Raw genomic sequence first — 16,761 nt, forward strand, 5'->3', positions numbered from 1 at the left:
AGTTCGAAAATTGTAAACCAGATAACACTGTCATCGACATGAGTAATAGCTGAATAGTGTACAATTTAGTTGGAGGTGATTTGAATATGACAGCATAAATCAGTGTCATTAAATCCACGATTAGTTTTAAAGTTAAGTTCTAGATTTTGGTCAAATTTTAACCTCTTGTATAGAAAATTGAACTTTACACAGAAACCAATGCAGTGTATGTGAGCGTGTGCTTACAATGACCCTGAACAATAGACATGATTACGACATTGTCAGAGCTTTGTTGACAAGCTTCTGGACTCTCGCTTTAAGGCACATGAATGGTTTATTAATGATCCATGATAGATTCAATAGGCGCTGCTAGTCTGACTTCACGATAAAGGGTAAACTGTATGCAGATGAAAAAACAAAACAAAAAACAAACTAAGCCCATGTTTTCATGTGCTTGCGTACACTACATTTCAGAGTGAATAAAGACTAGCTTTGATAGCGGAATTTGTCATTAAGTGTGTAACAGAAACTTCAAACCCTGACTTTTGTTCAGGACCATAGTGTGGGTGTTAACTATACACTCCCATACACACCAATTGACCTCTGTCACTGCCGGTGCAAAATTAAAGTTTTGGACAGAGGGTTGAAAATAGAACGAAATCTGAAAACTAACTTCAATATAAATCTTGAATCGAAGGAAACTGATTTCTACATTTATTATTAAATTACTTTCAGCAAGATTATACACTATATTCAGTTATTGTTCATGTAAATAATATCATTGTTATCTGATGTATAGTTCTCTGACTATTGAGAATCAAAAGCGGGAACTATTTTTTTTTTTTGTGGTAACACCTACTTGTAGTAGTAGTCGTAATAATATCAGTAGTTTTAACTGTCCTGATACACAGTAGAAGTAGTAGTAGTAGTAGTAGTAGAAGTAGTAGTAGTAGCAGCAGTAGTAGTAGTAGTAGTAATCGTAGTAGTAGTCGTAGAAGTAGTAGTAGTAGTAGTAGTAGTGGTCGAAGTAGTAGTAATAGCAGTAGTTTTAACTGCCCTGATACAAAATTGATCCCCACTGGCGTCTTAGTGGACAGTAATTTTGGTTCATGTTTGTGACGTCTTCTTTCTCGTCTTAATGCACTCACAATTTCACCCCTTTATTCTTATGATTCGCGACACGTCTAAAGTGATTTGCCGAAACAAAATTACAGTAAAAATGAGCCGCGTCGATCGTCAACAACTTCTTACTTATCATTATTTATAAAATAAACTTGATCTCATCATAAACATTCTCTTCTTCAGATAAATTAAAAGATTTGAAAAGAGGACCTATACTTCCAGCTAGTCGGGCGTGAAAAAAAAAATCTACCATGTTTTGATTCATGCTGAAACAATACCCTTTTGCAACCAGCACGGAGGAGTATCTTATATACTTTGATATAAATTCATCATAATGTATTATCTTCATGAGTTTGCATGAAAAAAAAAATCGCATTCACTGATTGGAGGACATACATTTTTTAAGCATTCTGCATAAAACAAACCATAGTACATGTATAGGATAGGGAGGAGAGAAAGGGAAACAATCACACATACATACACACACACACACGCACACGCACACACACACACAACACAAATTTAACTTGGGCTAAGATTTATTTTCACCAGAACCTTTCTACACCGTGCAAGTCGGCCTTCGACACTAACAGTCACTTTCACCAACTCAACATGGAGACTCCACTATTCAGATTTACAATTACGCAAACAACACATCTATCTTCAAAGAAAAAAAAAGAAAATCAAAGAAAAAAAAACCCTGTAGAACTGTAATGACATGGAAAAGCGTAAGGGAACATCTTAATGTCTGACATAAAGTTCTAATCTGTAAAACAGAGCATTTTTTTTTCATTTTCATTTATCATCTCATATTCATATAAGGATATAATAATGTCAATTCAAATCACGTCGTCGTCTTCAGGGCCCTGTTTTAAAGATACAGATTATCCCTGAAAAGACAACGCTGCAAAGGCAGTCTCTGAAAAAGAAATAATAAACATGATCAACAGCTTATTCCCATGCAAATATTATGGAATTAGCTAGTGCATTGTAGCTAGACATTTTGTACTTGATTTCTTTGGTTATACATTACACATAGTTCTTGATAAAAACAAACAACGACAACAGTAACAAAAAGAATAAAGCTTTTAAACAGTTTATGTAGTTTGGATTGGCAATGATGATTTTAAATCATTCTGTACAGTGGCACAACAGTTGCAGCTATAGACCACTTTCCATGACAAAGTTCTCAAAAGATATTGTTGCCTAAAGCTAATGAACCTTTACCGCCAGAAATAAAAGCAAACACAAGGGGGTAGACAATTGAAAAATATCAAGTGATTGCAAGTATACAACAACAGCAACAAGAAACATACGAATTCTATAAAATGCAGAAGAAACAAATAGTAAATTATGAACACATAATTAAGTAATACGGGCATATATGCTTACAAAATATGATTAAATATACATCAGGTAAATTTACGCTGAAACCTCACTTCTTTCTGTTCTTGCAGAGAGGGAGAGAGAGAGAGAGAGAGAGCGAGAGAAATAGAGAGGGCAAATAAAAAAAGACTGCAAGTAATGACAACATGTAACGTGGTGGATAGATAATCCCATTTATAAATGTTACAATACGTGGGGAATGATTATAACGGAACATTACAATTAGAAACGTTTAGGCACAAACAGACAATACGCTAGAATGCAAATGTACTGTAAATATCAATCATTTTATCATTGGTTTTTCATCGAGTAACAGCTATAGGGCTATACAGAAGTTTTCGTTTGTCTTGATTACAGCTGGGCTCAACACGAAACCTGTTTCTTTGGTGACCCTCACTGGCAACTAAAATCTTTACACTTGAAATTTTAATGACCCAAAAGAGATATGTATAAGCCCTATTGGCCCGAAATAGAAGCAACATGCATGTTTATCCATTTTCAACCTTCGATACCTAATCAGGGCATCATAGGACAACCTTATCGGAAATTAATTCGGTGGACTGACAAAAGTTTACAGCACCAGATCACCGCTAATGTCGTGCCTACTATTATAATGTAAAGTGCGTTGTGCATTACTGTACTATAGGATATCAATTATGAATATGAATGAACAAAGTGAGAGCATTTTAAAGCCAGAACTACGTAACTTACTGTAAATGACAAAATAATTACATATTGTGCGTCATAATAATTTGATAACATTACCAAAACATACGCAAAGACATACATTAATACGTTTGAAGCAAGTTACATCATTACAATAGTAATATTTTTCTTTCGCTGTGGCAACTCCTTGATTGTATGGGTAAAGTTGGTTTTACAGTTTCACCAAGCCGACCATATTATACGATGAATAATACAATGCTTAACAAAAACATATAACTATAATTACCAAATCGAACATCTAGGTAAATTCATTATACCCCTAATAGTTTCATATACAGCTTCTCGCTTACCGTATTTCTAGATATACCAGAGATGCATTTCAAAACTCCGTTTCAACATTTGACTTCACTGGTTTGATATATGGCACAGTTTCACTCCAAAAATACAAAAGAGAAATGACGTAATACAGACATCAGAAAGTAAAGAACATTCCCAAATCAAAATGTGGATACAACAGAAAATTACGAGAGAGAGAGAGAGAGAGAGAGAGAGGCTAATAGAGGTTAGGAGAAATGAAAAGGAAAAAGGAAAAGTGAGTCACGAATCGATTTTTTTTTTTTGCGTGATATCCTGTTTGACATTTTTTATCCAAAATCTGGAAGATCTTCAAGTTCACCCACGCAGTGGCTTTTCTTCCCTTATTTTGTACAAAGTGATAACTGCATTTCACATCTCCCTAACTCAAAAAACAAAACAGCATGTGTGTTTTAAAATTAAGAATTATTATTGTCTATGTTCCCTAGCTGATCACTGTGCTGCGTGTTTCTACACACTTGGTCGAGTGGTAGCACGGATACATTATGCATTTGTATCTCAGTACTGAAGCATTATACTGTATTACTTTTCGTTCCCATATTATTTTATCCCTATATGGGATACCAATTTCTGGGTTCATGAATGCCGATAACAATAAGTCTATCAAACTTGAATTAGTATTGTGATAACGTGTTGAGCAGTAAGCTGGAACAATAAATTGGCTAATATACCACAGCAATGATAGATATGACCAGATCCATTACTGTGGTCTCTCATTATCATTTTTTTTCCAGTTGTGGTATAAATTGTCACAGCGCCCCTTGAACCTGAAAACGATCGGTCAAATATAATGTTCTGTATGTCATCACATTTTTTTTTGAGGGGGGAGGGGAGGGCTCACAAGTGTATTAACGTTTTAAGCGTTTTGGTTCACATATGAAATTGAGGTTTACCTACCAAATCATCAAACCATTTTCTTTTTCTCACTGCACTGCTTTTCAGTGATGTCATAACTATTATGCATGATTGGAATATGAGTGGAATATGCTTTGGGCCATTAGTGACAAACCCTTTGCATTATTACATGTAAACACAATGAAACAACTGACTTCATTCGGAAGCATGAAAATAATTATTCTTTACCTTCGTAAGTACCATTTTTCTCCATGATGCAACTCGTCACTGCAATATAGTGTATATAAAATATGTTATAAACAACAACAAGAACAACAGCAATAGCAAAACACAGAAATATCACAACCAAAATACATAATGTAAGACCGAAAACAACGACACAATACTCTATACATGTACAAATTGTATCACAACTAAAGGTGAGTTTCACCTACGTGTACGTACACTTGTATACGTGTACACTAAAAGTAGGCTTTTGGATACTTATTCATAATATTGTAGGCCTACGCTGAATGGGGTAGAGATACAAAACACCCGAATAATGGAATCTTCACAAATCTTTTTCTCATACCTTAGAGCTAAGTGAGTAGATCGATGACTCTTATATGTTCAAGTTTGTTTATCAAAATAATTTTCTTAAACTTTGCTGGTGTTATTACGAAAGTGTACAAGGACATAGTATATTCATTCAAATAGATACGATTCCATCTCACAGTAAATGGTCGAGACGGGCACATAGCCTTAGGAAGTAGAGATAGTGGGACGGGGCATCTGGGAGAGATGAATAATAACGGAATCTTTACAATTCATTTTAGCTAGGACCAGAGGTTATAGCTTAGGCTATATTGCTATGAATAAGTAGATTGGTGACTGCAGTTTTGAATTAATTCATGGCTGTGGCATCAGTAGGGGGGGGGGGGGCTTGACTGGGTCTAATTTTACATTTGAAGAGATTGTTCGCAAAAACCGTTAAGTCCATATTTGCCAAATGGAGATATTTGCGATTAAAGGTCAAGAAAAATAAAGAGAACAATAAGAACATTTTTGCTTCTTTTGACCATAACTTCAGAAATGTACCTTTATCAATGTAGTGACCAATATATCATTTAAAAGATATTATTTTGTACTTTAAGACAGAAACCGTACTTCAAAATCTTCAAAAATGGACTTATCGGTTTTTGCGAACAAACTCTTCATTTCATCGTCTTAGAAGCACTTAAACTTTGTCACCAACCTTGACAGACATTATCACCAGGGTTACTGAAGTGATTTACAAAAATTGCTCGTCACTATGCCTTCGTACAATGAGGACCCGAAAGGAACACCAGAACCCCTAAATTAGATAATCGGAATAAAACAAAAAACAAAACAAAAAAACCACCTCCAAATCAAGAGATGTAATTTGAATGTACTTCCAAGCTTATAGCAGACTCAGTGGAGGCCTCATGGTTCCAAGAGCAACTTGGTAGCTATAATTCTTAGATTTGATCTCATGTTTTGAAAGTGTACACTAAGAATTTTCTAAAAGTAAATATTAATGAATATAGGAAAGGACGCGAGGAGCCCTGAAGTCTCCTGATCACCTTCTTTTTTTTTCATAGGTTAAAAGAATGCTTGAAAGGTGACCTGGCCCCTACTCAGCTGAGCGCGAGATGCAACATCATGTCTCTTGTTGCTGACTTCGTATGTAGAATATTCCCAAAAAGCCTAATATTCTATCATTACATTTTAGAGCACTAATATATCAAATCTAATGTTGTAACTGACCCTGTTTATTTTCTAGGAACGGTCAATCATCCACAGAAAACCCTAACGTTAGGACACGGTTTAGGCGTTCCTATCCTGCATATTGGGCATGTTATAATTTTCTTGTCAGACTGCGTTTGAGATATCAGTTGAAGACAGTCTTTGCAGAACGTGTGAGAGCATGTCAGTGACTTAGGTTGCTTTAAAAGAGTCAGACAGATAGGACACTCCAGATTTTGGCTGATGATCTGACGAAACGTTGCCATGGTGTCTGTTTGTCTAATAGCAAAAGAAACATACAGTCGTAAACACATCAACAAATACCAGGAGAAAACTGAAATTAGCATTTGTGAAATAGAAGAGGCGAAAACATGATGTCTGAATGTAGGCATTCTCAATTAAGCAATTTACCAGACATGTGTGAATGTTTGTTAAACCATAATTAGTGAGGATGAATCATTTCCGGTCTCAATGAAGCTGACTTAATATGTGACCTTGCATCACAAAACCAACAATATGTCGCCAGACATGGATTTTTAGATAAGGGCAGATTCTGAAAGAGCAGACTGAACCCTTTAAATTGATGTATAACTCAATTAAGATGGACTCCCTTAACTTACCTATATACTGGAAAGAAAGCACACACTCTGGAAAAGTGTGATCTGAGAGAAGAGGCTCTGAAATACAGGGTTTATACAAGCGCTTAATCTTTACCAAGCCATGTTAGCTGTGCGCAGAAAGGACAAAACACAGGATGTAAATCACTGGAGCAACAACAATGAAGGGATTATCAGAGTAAGCAAGAATTTAGTATGTTCTATTACCACAATATGACCATGATTAATGCCAACTTTCAAAGCAGTAGCATTATTCTTTCAAAAGTTGTTAGATTTTAAAGTGAAGAGTGTGCTAGAGGTTTCCAGAAATGAAAAGGGGCTTCTAAAACATACATGATCATTATACTCTTCCCCCCCCCCATAAAAAAAAAAAAAGGTTGTAGGAAACTGGTGCAAACACAATTTCTCTTTCATATCATGGTCCCAAATTAAAGCATAATGTAGAAGAAGGATAGCTCTTTCAGAAAATATGAACAACTCAAGATTGACTCTGTTGACCCATTTCACTTTTTTTTTTGAAGCCCTAACGTAAGATGAAGGGGTGCGACATTTTGGTTTGTTTTGTGGTGCACATAATCATTATGGTAGTTCATTAGAGTGGAGGAAATCTCCATGACTAGTTGAGTGTGCCAGGTAAGATATGCCGCGACTGATTAGAATGAAGTCAGATGTTACTTACTGATACTCTAAAGAAGTATTCGAAAATAATACAATTTTGTATTACGATTAGCACTCATCAAACTATTTCATTTCGAAGATTTGAGCAGCTAATGGGGGTATGACTATCTTAATGTTGGCCCTGTATGTATTTCCAAAATTTTGTCGCTCAACGCACATGTTGAAAAAGTCCCTTGTTACAGGCACAATACTCAATCAAATAAAAATTGCCAAGGTGGTTCCAAAAATAAAGGGGGGGGGGGGAGGGTATTTATGATATCTTTTGACTGCTATTTTCAAAATTCTTACGCATTTGATATACTCTCGTATCATCAAGTTCTCAAATGAATGTGGATTTCTTTTGTGATGCTCAATCTTAATCTGGGAATTCGAAAAAAAAAAGAATATCAACAACTCATGCTCTGTTACCTTTTTTGACAAAGTACAGGGTGTCTAAAAAAACAAAAAAATATATACACTTTGAAATGGCTGCCGAATAAGAAATATATGATTCGGGGGGGGGGGGGAGGGGGGAGGATTATACGTATGGATAGTTTATGGACTCAACTTTCATATGACACCAAAAAGTCTACAAATTAGTCAGGCTTGAATGAACACTGCTCACTCTGTAAAGGGTATGAAAAATAGGCTGTGCAGGAATTAGCCTTTTAAATTTGCGACAGGCAAGTCCGTTGGAGCTTACAAAACTGAAGTTGATATGATAAATGTATGATCAATTACGATTGCTTTGGGTTTGCTGAGTGAATTTAATGGCTTATCAAACCAAACTTGTATGTATGAGTATACCGCAGTTGGATTTATTTTATTGTAGCATTGCAAATTTCCCTGGTAGACTGAGTGGTGTGTTCATGTGAGTCAGGATGAGGTCATGGTATATGTTGCAATTTCCATGTTACATAGTAACCCTGATAGCAGAGACACGTCAGAATGACGTCTATTTCACGACTCGTCAGCGCTGTCGTCAGAAAGACGTCGAAAACTGTCGACAAGAATACGTCATATTGCTCAAATGGAAGACGTAAAAAAGACGTCATATTTTTACGTCAGAAAGGCGTCTTTGTACGACCACCTAGACGTCAGACAGACGTCACAAATGTGACGTCTTTTTTACGTCTTCCATTTGAGCAAAATGACGTATTTTAGTTGACAGTTTACGACGTCTTCCTGACGACAGGGCTGACGTGACGTGACAATTTGACGTCAGTCTAAGACGTTTAAATGACCTCCATTATCTTTGTTTATTTACGCCATTAAGAATAAAGTCATAAACATCGTTTACACGTCAATTTATGACCATTTTTACGTGTATTGGTACAGAAAAAAGACGTCTTAAAGACGTCACTTTGACAAAAATAAACAAAGAAAAAAGACGTCATTTTGAAGTATTTTTAAGCCGAGATACATGAATTAACTATGCTAATTACAAGATCTAACAAAGGTGTCGGCATCTTCAAGTACCATCCTACGAATCTCACCGTATACCCCTAAAGCCTTAAATCCTATTCCTGTACCTATATGCCTACCACCTATTTCCTATAGTTACTCGACTGTTGTATCACGTTTCTTTATAAACGGGCAAAAGGTTTAAATGTTTCATGACATGGGTACTAAACTAGGCCACAATTTTGAGAGAATCCCAATTGAATATGAATATATGTCTCCATAGCACAAGACTGGATTAGTTCGAAAAAGATAAGCATAAAATGTACGATTTCTGACACAGTTTAAAGATTAAACCAACCACAAATAATGTAATTATCTATGTTTCATCTTATTTTCACTGGTTTTGCATATCAGATTCAATCTCATAAGTATTCATGACCGATACAGCCACAAATTGTATGACGTCATTGTGACCTCGTCACGACGTCGTTACGACCAGTCATAAGCATTGAGACTGGTAAAAATCATGTCATAACAATGTAATTATGAAAATTGATCTAACAACTGTAACATATTCAATTTTAACTTTATTTCTATGTCTTTTTTCTATATCGAATATTTTTCAAATTATAGATTCTCTTATATGTTGCTTCAAAATAATGTATTTCAATTCCTTAATTCATATTTGATTACAAATTGAAGACCTGAATATAAAAACAACCCAAGTCCAATTTTTGGCCATATTCAGTTTGACATGGGAAATTGTAGCTTATGCATGGACTCATCTTGTGTATAAATGATAAATCCTAATTATCCCCGGAAGTGCCTGAAATGAATGAGTTAAATCGTATATGAATATAAAAATGAAGGACTTGGGTCATTCTTACATTCATATTATAGCACCCTCTCTCGTCCTTCTCTCATCTCTATAGCAGAATATCATGTATATGAATCAAAGAACGACCAAAGTCCATCACACAAAATGGCCTCTCCACAATCAATGTTAATGTTAATTGTCATAATAATATATGTTCTAATTTGAATATACAATGTTGCCTTCCCATCACAGTTAAACAGAATATCATTGGACAAATAAAAAGATATGAAGGTTTTTTTAAGGTTACTCGAAATTGTCTTCCATGGACTTGGATCGTTCTTATATTCAGATACTCAATTGAGTATGTCGTTATTGTTTTCTAGCTGCGTGATATTTCAAACATCTTAAAAGATACACCTAGTACAAAATAGATATTGGGACTATCATTGTGTCTAATTCCTATACATTAAGATACACTCCAAAAATATTATACACGATAATTGCATGCATATACTCGTGCGTTTTTTTCTGAAAATTTATGATCAATATAGAAACCAACAGATGACATGTTCCAACGTTTACTGGCGTCAGATTTCCACTTAGGCTAATGAGTTTAAATCTGTACAGACTTATTGTCGACTGACACAGGAAGTGATGCATGATTTCTTGTTTCGATGTCATGCAGTATCGTACTTAAACACACACACAAATAGTGTATACACATAGAAAGTCATGATATTATGGGGCTATGATAGCCCTTCACCAGAATAAACTTTTTTACATCAGCAGAACCATGTCTACAGTGTGAAAGAAAAAGAAATGCAACCCACAGCTACGATTCGAGAGTAATATATACCTTTGTTGAAGCGATGTGAAAAAAAAAAATCTTTTTATTATGTGTTGTCATTTGGCAAAAGACAATTTCATTTTTTAATGTTAAATAACAAAATGTTAAAGAAAGCTACTTTACCCGATATTAACCAAATTCAAGATCTTTTCATTAAGTTGAAGCATCAAGCATCGAACATCAGAATAAAAAAAACCTACTGACAAGTTTCATAATATGCATTCATAGGAAACTTACATACACTACAGGTTTGAATGATGTATTTTAGCCAAAGTGTTCTAGCTTCTTTCAAAGCCTGGACAAAAGCACGGAATCTACATTGTTACATGAGCAATTTTGCAGCTTTTTTTTTTTGTATTTTCTTTGTACCGTATACTCGACGGGCGCCTGACAACGCAATGATTGGACCATGCATGCTATGCACGTGGTGTGTGTGTGTGTGTGTCTATGTGAGTGTGTGTGGGTGTGTGTGTGTGTGTGTGTGTGTTTATTCATGTGGGTGTTGTGTGTTTGTGTGTTTATGTGCGTATGTGTTTTGGGTGTGGTAGGTGTGCAGTATATCGTTACTTGCAAAAGTCTTGCACAACACCCAACATAATCAAGATTTAATCTGAAAGAAAATGAAAGCAAGGTCAAAGCTGGTCATAGTTCAGGTCGGAAAAAGGAAACATTCTGGTCATAATCATAAACTTGTCAGACATTGTACACTCTATTGTTATGTTAGTCAAACTTTCAACTTGTGTTATGAACACATATTTTATATTCCCGTAGAGCCTATACATTGTGACCTAGTTTGGTAACTATAGTACTATGTCATAGAGCATTACAACTTTTTGTCCGTATACAAAAAAAGTGATACAACAGTATTGCAACTAATAGGAATAGGTTGTAGACGTATAGGATTTAGAAAATTAGGAGTACGGTAGGATAGATTCATATCATGGTTGTACCTTGAGTTACTCACCACTGTATTAGATCTTGTCATAAAATACTATTTAGCCTAGTAGTCACAACTTAAAAATGACATCAAGATAACATCCATTTTCCTTATTTTCACAAAAAGGCGTCTTTAATACATATATCTCATTTTATTTACCAATTACGTAATATACGTTGAAAAGGCATGAATTGACGTGAATGAATTGAGAAGGTAATTTACAAGTCATTTAGAAGTCTTTATAATTACGACCACAGAATATGACGTCGTGTGGACAACTTCTATTTGAGCAAAAATACATTTTGACAGCAGTTAGAGACATATGACGTCCACTTTGTTTATTTTCGTCGTGAAGACGTTTATTCCAGCCATATTCTGTAGCTAACCCTATTATTACTTTAACAGTCTGTTGAGTACACTGTTGTGCAGTGATACTGTTGTGTGGAATGCTTTCTTCCAACATCTCTTCTTCTTAATCTTTCTGAAGTAGATACCAAATTTTCATTGCTACTCCCAATAGTATAATCTCAGTAATTGATTCTTGTGTCCCAAGAGCATTATACAATGGTCAAATTGGCTGCATGATATAACCTTTCTCTGAGTAATTTTGGGTGCGTTTATCAACTCCTTTTCCTTTTCAGAAACAGGTTATCCAAACAGCTTTCATGGAATTTTTACGAGTTGATAAACGCAAAGCTGTTTTGAAAGCCCTTTAGGAAAGCCTTTTCGAAAGCCCCAAATTTGTGGCTATCCAAACAGGTTTATGAAATCCAAACAGGTTTCCTAAACAGGTTTTCAGAAACCTGTTTGTAAAAGCCTTTTGGAAGTTGATAAACGCAAAGCCGTTTTAAAACGGCTTTGTAGTCTTGTACTTCAGGCACGCCTTATGACCTCTTCTCTTCGGGTCGAATTGCACAATGCAGCTGTGCAGTGACAGGCCAGTTAAAAAATCGTGTTCGGGAAGCGAGTTGATAAACGCAACTATTTTGAAAGCCGTTTGTAAAGGGCTTTGGAAAGGGCTATCGATAGCCGTTAAAACAGGGGAAAGTTGATAAACGCAGCCAAAGTCTCATGCCGCCACTCAGAAATATTTAAAGTATGTGCTAAACCGGAGCTACCTCACAGATAGGAAGACAATTGATTCATGTGGCATTGCATCATGACTCGTCACTCTCAAAGGAAGATATGTCTTTATGATGGCAATTGCTTTTCGCCGTCCCTTAGAAAACAAGCGGCACTTTAATAGTACAGGCAGTCAGGGCCTTGGAAAGGGCTCTCGAAAGGGCTATGGAAAGGGCTTTCGAAAAGGCTATCGAAAGCCGTTTAAACAGGGGAAAGTTGATAAACGCAGCCTTTGTCCGTCATCTGTCGACAATCTGATCGAGTATCGAATATCATAAAAAAAAAAAATGTGAAAAGCCACACCTTTCTTTCATTTGGGATGCTAAAGAAATAAAAAGAAAGTGATTAAGCAGAACACAGTTAAATCATTAAAGTGTATCTTTGGCCAAAAAATTATATTGGATATGTGAAAGAGACACATTTCAGTAGTCCATTGCACCAACTTTCAGAGAAAAGGGGTCATCAATTGGTGAAATAATGCATCTGAAAGTTTCTAAACACAATGGGTCTGGGAGGCAAGACTACAACAAACCCCATTGTTTGCAGTGGGTTACGAAACCACAGCGGTTCCTGAATCTCCCAGATACACTGTGTTTGGAAACTTTGAGATGCATTATTTCACTAATTAATGACCCATTTTCTCTGAAAGATGGTGCAATGGATTACTGAAATGTGTCTCTTTCACATAGCCAGTATATTTTTTTTTTTTTTTGGCCGAAGATACACTTTAAGGAGAAATTATTAAGTCCTAAAGAAGTCTGACATGTGTTGTGTCAATTTTTATACGCTTGTCTCGAAATGCCCTTACTTTCCATCTCTTTGCACAAATTTGTGATACAATTGTTAGACACTGATTTATTTCAAGCGGAGACAACGATTACTATCCTTTTTTATTGTCATATTATATTGTCATATAACATTCTGATTGATCTGTCCGTTTTTCTGTTTTGCATATAGTGTCAACTCTATTACAAATATGAACACGGTATACGTTATTTGACTAATCATGTCTACCTAGAATCAGCAAAATCTTAACAGAAAAAAGCACATATATACCAGACAAACAAAAGACACTCAATTATCTTGTGATTATGCATCTACTTTTTGTAAAACTCTACGTGTGATCCCAGCCACAATCTTTGGGTAGATACGAGTATGGATTGTATGCTTACCAAATATGCCGCACTTCCGTGTAGAATACTGCTGATTTAGGTCTGACTCCGAAGTACCATGCACGAGCTTACGATCTGATGTCTAATCAGCCTGTTGGAATATCCTCACACATATGAAATTGACTGTGGTCTTACTTTTAGACCCAATTGAAATATACTCGTGAAGAGTTTATTATTTTCGACAGAGGGAGGGATTACACAGCGCTCACAAAATGACCGAGCAGTTTTCAGAGGGATGTCTGTATTCTTCGTGACCTTTCACTCTCACCCATTATATTTATAGAAACTGGTTGTCCCCATGCACATATCAAACAATCTAGTGTGTATATGCCTATTAATTAAAATCACAGCGAAATCATGAACGTTCAACTTGCACATTGAGCCGTTCGTACATGATTTTGATATTCTGTCTTTCAGTGAACTGAGGGGATACTTTTAGCGTATCACCATCCGACTTGCAATGGACTTGCAATCTGTGGTTCGACGGAAAATGGCGCTGATCACCAAGTCTCATAAGTAGTCAATCCTAAATGTAAACTGCCTCCACCTCGTAAATATTACACATTGACCCACTAGGCAGGGTGATACCTCATGTCAGTTGAAATAGAGATGACGAAATACATGTAGGACCTTTTCAGCTCTTAGACTTTTGATGTGAACTAGTGCTGCCGTATAGAATTTATAAGCCTTGCTTTGGTAAATTCACACCAGAACATTTCGCATCACACATCAATGCATATTACTATGTGCAAAAGACTTTGATAAAATTATAGGAGGGGAAGCTTATCCATGTTTGGACAACTATGCCGGAAAACGTTCATATTCTTGAGCTGCAAGACATATGATTTTGTTTTATTTCTTTCGATTAACAATTCCCTTTCAGTTGTGACAATCTGGCAAGTATATGTTTGAAAATTGTTTTCAACCGATCCCCTCTAGCAACAAGAATAGATGGGGATCGTTTTTATTTATATTTTGGTGCATCAGTTTTGTGTTACTTATATATTTCAAGTAAACAATCGCACGTACTAATGGGAAGATATATCATATAAATAATTATCTATATTGTATACCTTATATTGTGCGAAAAACAATATGTTATAATAAAGGAAAGGGAAAAGGGGAGGGGTTTCAAGTCGATCACACAAACATACATACACAACGACACACATGCACACACTCATACACACACATAACAGCTTCACCATAAACGTTTGACATCGTGCAAACAAGCCTCTCAACAGTAGCAGTTTCTATCAACTTGTTAACAAGGAGTTCCCGTTATTGACATATCATACACTGCTACTAACAGCCACGCAGACAACACGCAAATTCACAATGTACTTGAACGTAACGAGTGAACGAGCAATAGGTTTACTCCTGTAAGAAGTTCACTTTAATTTCATGCATGCACTTACATCTATAAAAACAAAAAAAAAAGGCAATGAAATATATAAAAAGCCAATTAAAACACCATAAAGCTTGCAAAATATAGACATATAATCTGAATCATGTGTACAGTGGAGGTATACCCACTCAACGAACTGTGTAAAAAGACAACAATATAAAAAAAACAGAACAAATGGAAAACAACTGCAATGAAACAACTTGATGTTTATACGTTAAAGAAAACATAGGGAGAATTCAACATGCTTTCATTTTTTCTAGCATAATATAAGAGCACTTTACTAGCCACTTGAAGGAACCAGGGGATAAATTACTACCCTTAGCACAGTATCAAGTTGATAGAATGTGTAATTTTCATGAAATATGAAGTTTTGTTGAATTATTTTAATGTTTCCTTTATATTGCTGTCCACACACGACGTCATGAACTCCGGTATATATATACTCATCTCATCCACCGGTTCTAACACAAAAACTTTAAAAAAAAATCATAACTTTTGCATCGATGATCCAAGTTTTCTCAAGCTTTCACCGATGCCTTCTACTATTGTTGCTGCTTTCACTCAATCCACATTTCTCTTCGGGTTTTGATTTCCTTTAAAGAGACTGTACAGTTCTGGTTGAGGTGAGGATTTAGCTTTTAACGTTGTCCGAGATATTCAGAAACCATTCTATGAAATGTCAGAGAGCATGTAATTCTAAGGGGAGTCAAAATTGTATTTGATGAAAATCGGTTTTCAAATTGCTGAGATAACAAAAAAACAAACAAAAAAACAAGGTCAACCAAGAAGATCCCAATAAAAGGCATGGCCTGACGCATTTTATTATTTCCACTTTTGTTGATGTCTCAGCCATTTTCATCACAAAAAGAAAGATATTTAATCCTTTTTAAAATTACAAGCTCTTTCATATTTCATAAGAGGTTTCTCATTATCTCACTTAGGAATGTTATAACCTTGAATCTTCACCTCAACCAGTACTGTACAGTCCCTTTAAAATTGCACAGAAATGGATATTTATTTTTTCTTTATTTTATTAACTCATATTCAAATACATGGTGTCCAGTTCAAATACGTGATCTTCCACGGGGCCCTGTGTTTTACAACATAGAATATTCGAACCTTCATATCTATCAGACAAGTCATAGACATAGAATAAAAGAACAACAAAGACATAAAGGTGATTATTGTTGTCATCTATATATGTGACACTGCACCTCAAAACAAACAAAAAGTCGCCAGACATAAATTTTTAGTTAAGACCATGTTCTGAAAAAGCAGACTTTAAGCTTTAAAATGATGTATAGCTCAAATCAAATGGACTCTCCTAACCTATCTAAATATTGGAAAGAAAGCACAAACTCAGGAAAAGTGTGAACTGAGAAAAGAGGCTCTGAAGTACAGTGTCTATTCAAGCGCTTAATCTTTACCAAACTGTGTCGGCTGTGCGATGAATGGGACAAAAACAGGAAGTAAACCACCAGAGTAACAACAATGAAGGGATTATCAGATTAAACTGAAATTTAGCAGGCCTCATCAACACATTCTGTCCATAATTAATGCCAACTTTTAAAGCAGTAGCACCATCCTTTCAAAAGTTATTAGAGTTGAAAGTGAAGAGTGTGTACAAGGTTTTTCAGAAATGAAAAAGGGA

This window comes from Diadema setosum, chromosome 3 (genome assembly GCF_964275005.1).
Source record: "Diadema setosum chromosome 3, eeDiaSeto1, whole genome shotgun sequence".
NCBI lineage: Eukaryota > Metazoa > Echinodermata > Echinoidea > Diadematoida > Diadematidae > Diadema > Diadema setosum.